The sequence below is a fragment of the Octodon degus genome, unplaced genomic scaffold (assembly GCF_000260255.1).
Source record: "Octodon degus isolate 3935 unplaced genomic scaffold, OctDeg1.0 scaffold00189, whole genome shotgun sequence".
NCBI classification, from domain to species: domain Eukaryota; kingdom Metazoa; phylum Chordata; class Mammalia; order Rodentia; family Octodontidae; genus Octodon; species Octodon degus.
In genome coordinates, this window is record NW_004524765.1 from 4607179 (window position 1) to 4617371 (window position 10193).

The 10193-nt window shown below is 34.4% G+C and overlaps 2 pseudogenes; both read left to right on the forward strand.

Annotated features, from left to right (window-relative positions):
* Positions 1 to 3634: 3634 nt before the first annotated feature.
* Positions 3635 to 6270, forward strand: LOC101579799 (annotated as a pseudogene).
* Positions 6271 to 6962: 692 nt separating this feature from the next.
* LOC101580181 overlaps positions 6963 to 10193 on the forward strand; it is a 16150-nt pseudogene continuing 12919 nt past the window's right edge.

Here is a 10193-nt window from a genome sequence, read left to right on the forward strand (position 1 = left end):
AATCTGTACAGCAATTTTGGGAGTATGGCCATCTTCACAATGTTGGTTCTTCCTAAGCAGGAGAAGGGAATATCTTTCCATTTTCTGAAATTCTCTACAATCTTTTTCAGAGTGCTGCAACTTTCCTTGGAAAATGCTTTGACTTCTTTAATTAAATGAATTCCAAGGTATTTCATTTTCTGCAGTGCTACTGTAAAAGGTCTTGTTTCTCTAATTTCCCTCAGTGTGTTTGTTATCTGTTTAGAGGCATGCTATTAACTTTAGGGTAGTGACATTGTTTCCTGCTGTGCTACTGAATTTGGATATTAATTCTACTAGTTTCTTGTTAGAGTTTTTTGGGTCTTCCAAGTAAAGTATCATGTCATCTGTGAATAATAATTTTACTTCTTCTTTTCTAATTCTTATTCCTTTTATTTCTCTCTCTTGTATAATGGCTCTAGTTAATGGCTCCATAAGTATATTGAATAGGAGGGGTGATAGAGGATATCCTTGTCTTGTACCAGATCTGAGAGTAAAAGATTTCAGGTTTTCCCCATTTAGAATTGTGTTAGCTGTTGGGTTGTCCTGAATGGTTTTATCAGATTGATGTAGGGGCCATCTATTCCAACTCTGTAGAATTTTGAACATGAATGAGTGTTGGAATTTGTCAAAAGCCTTTTTGCATCAATTGAAATTATCATGTGGATTTTAGATTTGTTTCTATTTATATAGTGTATTACATTTATACATTTCCATATATTGAACCTTCCTTCCATTCCTGGGAAGAATCCTACCTGGTCAAATTGTATAATCTTCTAGATGATTTGCTGTTCTCTATTTGCTGGATTTTATTGAGGATTTTTGTTTCAATGTTCATGAGGAAGATTGGCCTGTAGTTCTCTTTCTTAGTTGCATCTTTCTTTGGTTTTTTTTTTTTTGTCATCATGTTATAGCTGTTGAATTGTTATTTCCCAGTTCCTTCTTATGTTTCCGATATCTTTCTTCTGTGGTTGCTAGCTGCAATGCTTTCTTCAAAGTCTGAATGTCTAATTTCAGTTTCATTCAACAATTTTTTCAGTTTTCAATGGAATTCTTGACTTTCTGAATATCTGTTTGTATTTGTTTCATGCCTTCTAATTCTTTCCTGTATTGTTCATTCAATGTTTCCATCATTTTTCTCTGCTCCTCTATTTTAATCTTTGTCTTCTTTAGATGCACTTAACAATTCTGTTGGGGCCAGGGAGATGGCTCAATAGAATAAGTGCTTCCCTGGCAAGCACAAGGGTCTGAGTTCAACCCCCAGTTCAAAAAAAAAATTCTGTTATTATCATTACCATTTCTTTTTGTACCTGAGAGATTAGTTGTGATCTGATTTATTCTAAATCCTGGTGGAGTTTTGTTTGTTGTTGTTGTTGTTGTTACTTCAGTTGCTGTCATTTCAGATATTTCAAGTGTGTAGGTGTGTGACTTCTAAGGTCTATGTCCATGTCTCTGGACTTGGTCTGCATGGACTAAAGGTATGAGATTGCCCTTTGTTCCTTAATATTTTACATTTTGAAAACTCTCAAATGTCCTCAGGGCTCAGCATCATTTCTGTGACAGTGAAGTATGGTGTGGGTTGCATCAGGAATCCTCAAGCTGTCTGGGGCTGAGCCTGGATTCTGCTATGGTGGAGGGGTGTGGCTCAGTTTCCTGTGGCTCTTGAGGTTGTGCAAGGCTCAGTGTTGCTCATGTGAAGGTGGGAAGATGAGGTTCAGCAAGCCTTACAAATTTGTCTGGCGCTCATCCTGGTTTCTGTGATGGAGAGGTCAGGGCATAGCTTATGGGCTTGAATTTTTGATCCTCTTGCCTCAGCCTCTCTGTGTGCTGGGATCATGATTATGTACCACTTGGCCTAGTTTGTTTCTTATCTTCCTAATTCACTCACACTCTCCATTTAGCCACTATAAAAAACACCAGTGTCATACTAATATTTTATAAGACTAATCTAACAGTTTACTCATGTTTATTAATTTCTTGATGTAGCATGCTTAGTAAATATGAAGTGAAAAGTTATTTCAGTAGATGCTTTTGGAGAGCTTTTCACAGGAGCCTATTGGAAGATTTCGTAGAAATTCTAACTCATTCTGACAATGTGTCACTCTAAAAGCACAACATGCAATTCAAATTTCTGCATACATTACTCAGAAGTTACCAGAGACCACATAATTGCAACCCAGAAATATTATGAGGCATTCAGTAAAAATAAATGAGTGCATCAAATATTCTCCTTTCGGCAAAACATTTTCTTTGCTTTTTGAGGATTCTGGTATTGATCTCCATGATCTGCATTGGCTTTTTTCTTTTTCCTTCTCATTCTTCCTGCTCCTTCTTCTTTAGAATAATCACCTCTCCATGAGCAATGCTCATAACCAATCTGCATTCCAGGCTCTGGTTTAAAAGAAGCCCCTATAAACACAATTAGTAAGTAAATGGTAATCATAATAGAAATCAGATATTCACATAAAATCCTGGAAGTAGATTAATCAATAGTGAGATGACAGGAAAAGATCCAGAACAGATGATCATCTTGTTAATAAATATGCAGCAAGTGTTATACTTGGTAATAAATACTTGCCAAGACTTTCACCTGATGAATGAGGACAAAGAGAATTATTGTATTTACAACAGTTAAAACATAAAACATCCTTTGTCTGAAACTTATCCATTCCTGGGATATCGAGCATGGCATGCTTAAGGAATCCTAGAGCTTGATTCTGAGCTCCGCCACCTATTGACACATAAATTGTATGAAAGGCACTGTGGTAGCTGGAGATATAACAGAGATGCAACTAACAGTGGTTTCAGTGAGAGAACACAGAAGAAAGTAAGTAGGTAATTAATAAAAAATAAAATGTGTAAGAATTGTGAGTGAGAGAACAGAGGACTCAAGATTATATTTGAAACAAATATCTATATTTGAAACACCTGGTAAATGTCTATAATTTTTTAAAACAGATATCATGGGGCATAACATGTCAGGAAAAAACTAGTTTCTGGGTGACTTATTTAGAAATACAAATGTACAAAAGCTGATTGGGAAGGTCATATATTAATGATATTCACATATAGATATAAGAAGGCATGATAGATAGATCATAGATAGATAGATAGATAAATAGATAGATAAAAAATTAAGTAAGTATTTTTTTGTTTAACTTGCAAATGTTTGATATTGTGTCCCAGCAACAAGAAAAGAAACTAAGACAATATGGCTCCAACCTTCCAATGAAGCATTCCCCAGAATTCCAAAGTACCTCACTTCATTGGGAGATCCTACATACCACAGGCTTACTTAAGAAGAAAAAAGTGAAAGGGTTTAAAATCTCCATGTCTCAATTTTTGCTAAAACTATTGCTGAAGTAGTTCACTTCCCAGGAGTGTCATAGCATTTCTTATAACAAGGGTCATTTTAAATAATCATTGCTTATAAACAGCACTCAGTTTTTCAAGAAAATTTCTTGCACCTTAAAACAAAGTATTTTAAGCTGTAAAGACCCATTTCTGAATATATTTTTAGTGTTTGCAATAAGAATATGTAGATAAGAGTCCAAAAAATATTCATAAATCTTAGTGTGATCAAAGGCCCTTTCACCTTTGATCAAAAGATATAGCAATGCCCAGAAAGTCAAAGGATGGTGAGCAATGATTTTAAACTATTTCCAGAAAGAAATGTTAAAAAATAACAAGTTAAATTACATCTAAATCTCTTTATTTATTCATTTATTTATTTGTAATATGTTTGGTTGTTACAGAGTTTCACTATGCAGCTCAGCCTCATGGTGATCCTCCTGCTTTCAGCATCCCCAGTTCTGGGATTATAGGCATGTACCACTATGCCCAAAATCTGGTGGTCTCAACCCACCCTGTGGGTGGGATTAGCATGGCATGTGGTGCTGGGGATCAAATCATGGTCCCTGAGCTTGCCTAAGCATGACTAAGCAGGCACTTTAGTCTGCTGAGTTATCTCACCAACCTCTACATCCAAATCTAAACTCAGTTTCCTCTGCCTTTCCTTTGATCATTCAATTTGGTTAGGGTGTTTTCAAAAGAATTTCATGAAATTTATTGTAGATAAAATATGTGCAGTCTGCTGGCACAATAAATGAAACACTGTAGTTGCTAAAATTATTATTTAAACATTAAATAAACCATGAAAAGAGTACTTATATCCATTAGGTCAGAGGGTTATTTTAAATTATAAGAAGGTGATTTGGGGAGATTGCTCAGTGGGATGAGTGTTTGCCTAGCAAGCACAAGATCTTGAGTTTAATCCCCATTACTTCAAAAAATAAAATAAATAAAATAAAATAATAGAAGGATATAAAGTCTTTGGGAGAAAGATTATGAGATGAACCAGTTAATGTTATATAGGCCCTAGGAATTCTTAAATCTACAAAGTCTGAAAGCAATTGAGGAGTGCCAGTAGGCATCAACTCCTGCTTCAAGATTGTTGCAGACAATTAGAGGAGACCAATTAATTTTTAACATATTTCATTTTAGTTCATCCATAATATTATACATATTTATGAGTACAGTGTAAGATTTCAGTGCATCATCTTATATCTAATAAGATCAAAGTAGAGAATAAGTTTTAATTCCATTATATGATTGATAGAAGTGGTGAGAGAGGCTACTCTCTGTAGATAATTAGGATAGTATTGATGCCCACAGGGCTGGTTAAAGTGAACTATCACCCTCCACTGAAGCTTCACAGGTAGTGGAATGGGAATTCCACCAATTTGAAGCTGTTGGTCCCTTGGAATGCACAGGGAGTTGTTTCCTTTTGTTTTGTTTTTAGTAGAAAGCCACTCTGTAAATGGACAGATAGTACTACAAACCAGCAGGTGCTTTACTAGCTGACAGTCCCACTGATTAATTCAGGAAGAGGCCCTTTCATCTTTGAGCTCATTACTGAAATAAAAACACACTTGGGGATAGAGTGGCACACCAGGATTGTCCCTGCTGTACTTGAGAGGCAGCCTCCATGGACAATTTGTGGTCAGAAAGGGAAGCATAAAAACAAACAAAAGAGATAGCTTCCTTGTACTCTACTCTTTTTCATGTAACATCTAAATATAATTCTCTGTGAAGTTCAAATTGTGGCATTGTGTCACTAGAATGCAAAATTGTGTAAACCCACCTTAGGATTTCTAAGAGCAAGCCTGCTGTAGTGTAATGTTGCTACATAAAGAGGACTGTGAATCTCTTTGTACTTTTATGTATAAATATATTTTATAGTATACAGAGGTATATAAAGTATCATATAGTTATTTCATAAATCTCCCTTCTTCTATGATATCTCAAGTATCTATTGTAAGAATATTTGTTTGAATATCTTTTCAGAAGAATCTGAGATGTCATCAGACTGTTTTTCTTTTATCTTCCAGATAAAAAGATGACAGAAGCTTGAGGGCACCATTTCATTTCCGAAGAGGTAAAACATGTGTAACCAATGACTTATTATTTTCATTAAAGATAAATATAATTTTAAAATTTGTATTTTTTTCAAAAGGAAAAATAAAGATGGAATCAAGAATATAATCTACAGTGAGTCTAGGCAGGGCACAAATGACATTGGCGTATCAAACTTAGAACAAAAAAAGAGTAGGCAAGAGAGGACCCTAAAAGAAAAAGAAGCCTGTCCTGAATTAGAAAGAAAGGAAGAAAAACCAGAATAGTTATAAATTGTATTGTGTGGGTTTTTTTCTTTTTAAACTAGTAATCTAACTCAGGGCCTTATCCTTGTGCCACTTAATTATATTCTCTAGAACATACTCTTCTTTTTCTTTTTCTTTGTGTGCATTGTTTGTCCTAGAGCTACCCAGGAAACATCAGTTTTCTTCAGAAGGACTCCTTATTTTTCCCTTACCTTTGAGGTGAGTTTAAATTGATCTTGGTAACTATGAAAGCGAGGCAGGGTGTTCTCTTTTGAATACAGTATCCCTGAAACACATGCTTTCTCGGGTGACGTGAAGGAGCTTAGCGTGTGTGGGTGGAGTATTCTTAAAGAACATCTGCACCTCCTGACTGGGAAAAGATGGTCAACATTTGAAAGGAGTGTTTATAGAATATGATCCTGCCATGTAACAGTTTCTGCTGTACTTGGATGAATCTAATGCCCTAGGGAAAAAATCATGATTCAAAATATTGATGGCACTCACATCTTCATAATAGCAGTTGGTTAATGTCCTTCAGGAGCGAGTGGGTACGTTGATGGATCAAAATACTTTTGCTCTTACCCAGAAGTGAAAATATTAGATATTGGATGCTTAGGTCTTATAACAAACAGACATGGAAAACTATCTCTATTCAGTGTCTTAATTTGACTATTTCAAAGATTCATAGGAGTATGTTGTGGGAAAGACTGAGATGTATTCAGAAAGAGCCCTGAACTGATTTTGTTGTTTAAAAACAAAAGCTTGGATTCAGTTGTAATTTGGTAATTTGGCTTTTATTTTATGAAAATATAAATGTTTCTCTTAAAAAACAAAAAAAATTCTTTTTCTCTGTTCATCTCTCCCTATCATACTTTTTTTTCCTGTTACCATGCAGTCTTGCTCATCTAGCCACTTCAAATATTTATGTAAGATTATGGTCATTTAAAAAGAATGAGATTTTGAAAAGAATTTCATTTAAATCTCAAGTACGGAAAATATAGGCTGTCCAGTGTAGTTCCAGCCAATGAAATAAATCCTCCTTGAATGACTCTATAATCTTGGTTTATGAATTATAATTTCCCATGTCAATCTGCCACTGTTTTCTATGTTTAATATCTCTGAGGAAACACAAAAATACTTGTACCACACCTTGGCAGTTGATGGTAACAGCCAGCCTAGAATATGCCTGATCCATGACCTCAGGTGATACACTTGTTGTGAACTACAAAGTCTCTCAGCAATATATGAATCATCTTTTCCTCTTGTGTATGGGCTCAGCTCCAAATGGTTTTCAAAGCAAGTTGCATGTGAGTAAAATGAATCAGATGCAATGAAGAAACATACCTAATGAATTATGTATATAGGTGAGATATATGCAAAATAAAAATTGTGTTCTAGAATCAATGTATTCAGAGGAAAAAATATTAAGTGCAATATTTATAAATGCATTTTAAACTACTGTACAGCATTGTGACTATAGTTAATAATTATGTACTACTGCTCAGAGAATACATTTTAAATATTTTTGACACAAATAGTAACATATAAGTGGTAATAGAAAATTAGCACAATTTAATCATTCATGATATGTATGTATGAAAACATCAATTTCTCCTCCCTAAATATCTATAATTATTTGTCAATTAATAATTTTGGGGGGGCAGTGAGAGAGCTCAGCAGTCTAAAGTGCCTGCTTAGGCAAGTGGGCAGGGACTGTGGTTCAATCCTTGGCACCACATGCCACACCAGCCCCTACCCCAGGGTGGGCTGAACCAGCCACATACAAATAATAATAATAATAATAATAATAATATAATTTTTAAAAGGTTAAAAGAGGAGTAGGATTTAGTGAAATAATGACCATAGTTATCACAATAAATATTTAATGCACTCCATCTTGGAACTCAAATAAGTATTCTTCAAAGAAAGAGTCCCTAAATGAATTTATATCATAAGTAATGCCAAGAAGTAGGGAAGAAGTTAGGGAAAAGAGATATGGGGGGTATAGTGCAGTCATTCCCAACTTTGGTGAGTAACCTTACTGAAGTACTTCTTTACTATAAGGAGGGAACTAAATCAAAAGGGAGAACCTGCAATATGTACAAGGGATAGTTTTTGTAAGCCTCTATCCAAGCTGACAGAAAAGCAGAGGATACAGACAGCAGACACATGAGAAAAGTCCTGAGAGGAATACATGAGAATCTCAGTGTCAGGTGTTAGACCTATTTCTTACAGAAAAACCAGGATGACTGAGATGAGTTTAAACTCCCTAATTTTGGCTTTTGTGAAAGAAGGAAAGGGATAATGATAATTCTGGAAATTTTTTCAGAGATTCTATACTGATATTAAATATTTATTCATTTCTTTCTCATTTATTTTTTCCCTTGCTATTTTATAAGACATTTTAGCACCAGTGCAGTAAAAAAAGATGAAGAGTTATTTGAGCTAAGAAACCGACATTTTTTTCTACTGGAAAGCCAAGGTATCAACAATGGAGTGAAGTTGAATAGTTGTTTTATTCAGTGCCAAATTCATGTTGCCAAGCAGGCAGGAGTTTAGCACCAGATATGTGGAGCTAATATGCATGAACTAGCATGGATCTGTGGCAGCATCCACAACACCGAGATTCAGTCACTATCCAGGATGTCTTATAAAAATATTATGTTACATGCAACATAAAAATATGCTGTCTTTTTAGCAACCTAATTAGATATTATATTATTTTTAACCTTCAACTTTATTGAGAATTTTTAAAAATACTTACAAATTTTTCTTTTTTATTTTATTTTTGTAAATTTTAATGAGAAAGAAATAGCAATAAGACAGTTTCAGAACAGGTTCATAGGACAGTTACAATAATTAATACACTACATATTGCTGTCTTCATAGTAGTTACTCAGAGTATAACATGCAGATATCATACCTTGTCTAAACACAATTAGTAAAAACCTTTCTTCTCACTGAACTAAGAGAAACTAGCTGTATCTATCCTAATTATTTTGTATATACAGATATATTTTTTCATTACAAAATGGTCCTTCCTTTATATCCCCCTTTTTGTTTTGTTTTGTCAGAGATGGGTGTTGCATTGCCCTTCAAATATTGTAGGTGAGTGCATTTAGTAAAATAACACACTGTAGTCCAATAGTACATAAAAGTAGTGGGTTATCAGCAGAACTGACAATGTCAGAAGTTGTATATTTGAGCCTTTTACACATCAGCTTATTTATATGGCTTTACTTTTTGTACATTGTGGGTATACATTTCTGCTCAGTAGTTAAGAACAAGATAAAGCAAGAACTATACAACAAAAAATGTAGCTTCGGTATTTATCAAGGTTAGTCAAATCCCCTCAGTATTTACTCTGAAAGCATGTACAGAAGTTTGTAGATCTTTTGTCAGTGCCAGTCATCTGGGTGAGTCACAGACATTGTTTGACCAATTCGCTCTCTGTAAAAGCATAACATAATTTTTTCTCTCTAGATGAGTCACCTTAGGCACACTCTACATCATCAATCACTTTCCTCTATGGTCCCATAATCTTCTTGAACATAAAATTTGGCACACCACTGAGTTACAGGATGTCACAGCACAAGTTCTAACTAAGTCCTCACTGACATGTATCTCTATATTCAGAACACTTAGGATAGATATACAGCTACATTCCCTTAATTCAAGGACTAGAAAGATTTGTTCTAATACTGTTTGTGGACAGAATATCATGTCTGTATCTTCTATAATGAATAACCACTAAGACAACAATATGCAATGCATTAATTTTTGAAACTGTCCTACTAATCAGATTTGAAACTATCTCATTACTATTTGTTTCTCAATAAAATTTTTTATTAAAAAAACATTTACTTGAGAGAGACTGTAGCAATAATTGATATGACATTAGAAACAGTATGCATTTAGAAGACCAGAATGATAGGCATTCCAAGCATGGTTTTAGTATTATACGTTGCTATCCTCAGTTTAATTGTTTAGTTCATAGATATCAGCATATATAGTTAGGGTGAGAATTCTACCAATTAACTGTTAGTTTCAAAAACCTGATGGAGATTCCTAGGAACATTGCATTCACCATCTTTTGCATATAAATCTATAGTTTTGCCTCTGCCATGTTTCCTAATGTTTCTCATTGTTCTTTCTTTGTTGTTTAATCCTTAATTTCTCACTTTCCATTTAACGGTGTTATATCTTCAAATTTTTATTTCTTCCTTTGACTTCTTGCACTATGGAAACTATGCCTATTTATACATGTGGGTCTGATTTATTTCACCTATGAGCATATCTTCAAGTTGCCTCCACTTACATATGAAGGTTTTGAATTTATTATTCTTTATAGCTGAGGAATACTCCATTGTGTAAAAACACCACATCTTTTTCAACCATTACTTAGGTGATGGGCATTTTGGTTGTTTCCAATATTTGCCTATCACAAACTTTACTATTCCTGAGTTCAATCCATGGTACTGCAAAAATATAAAAAATTGTGCTGCTATAAACATA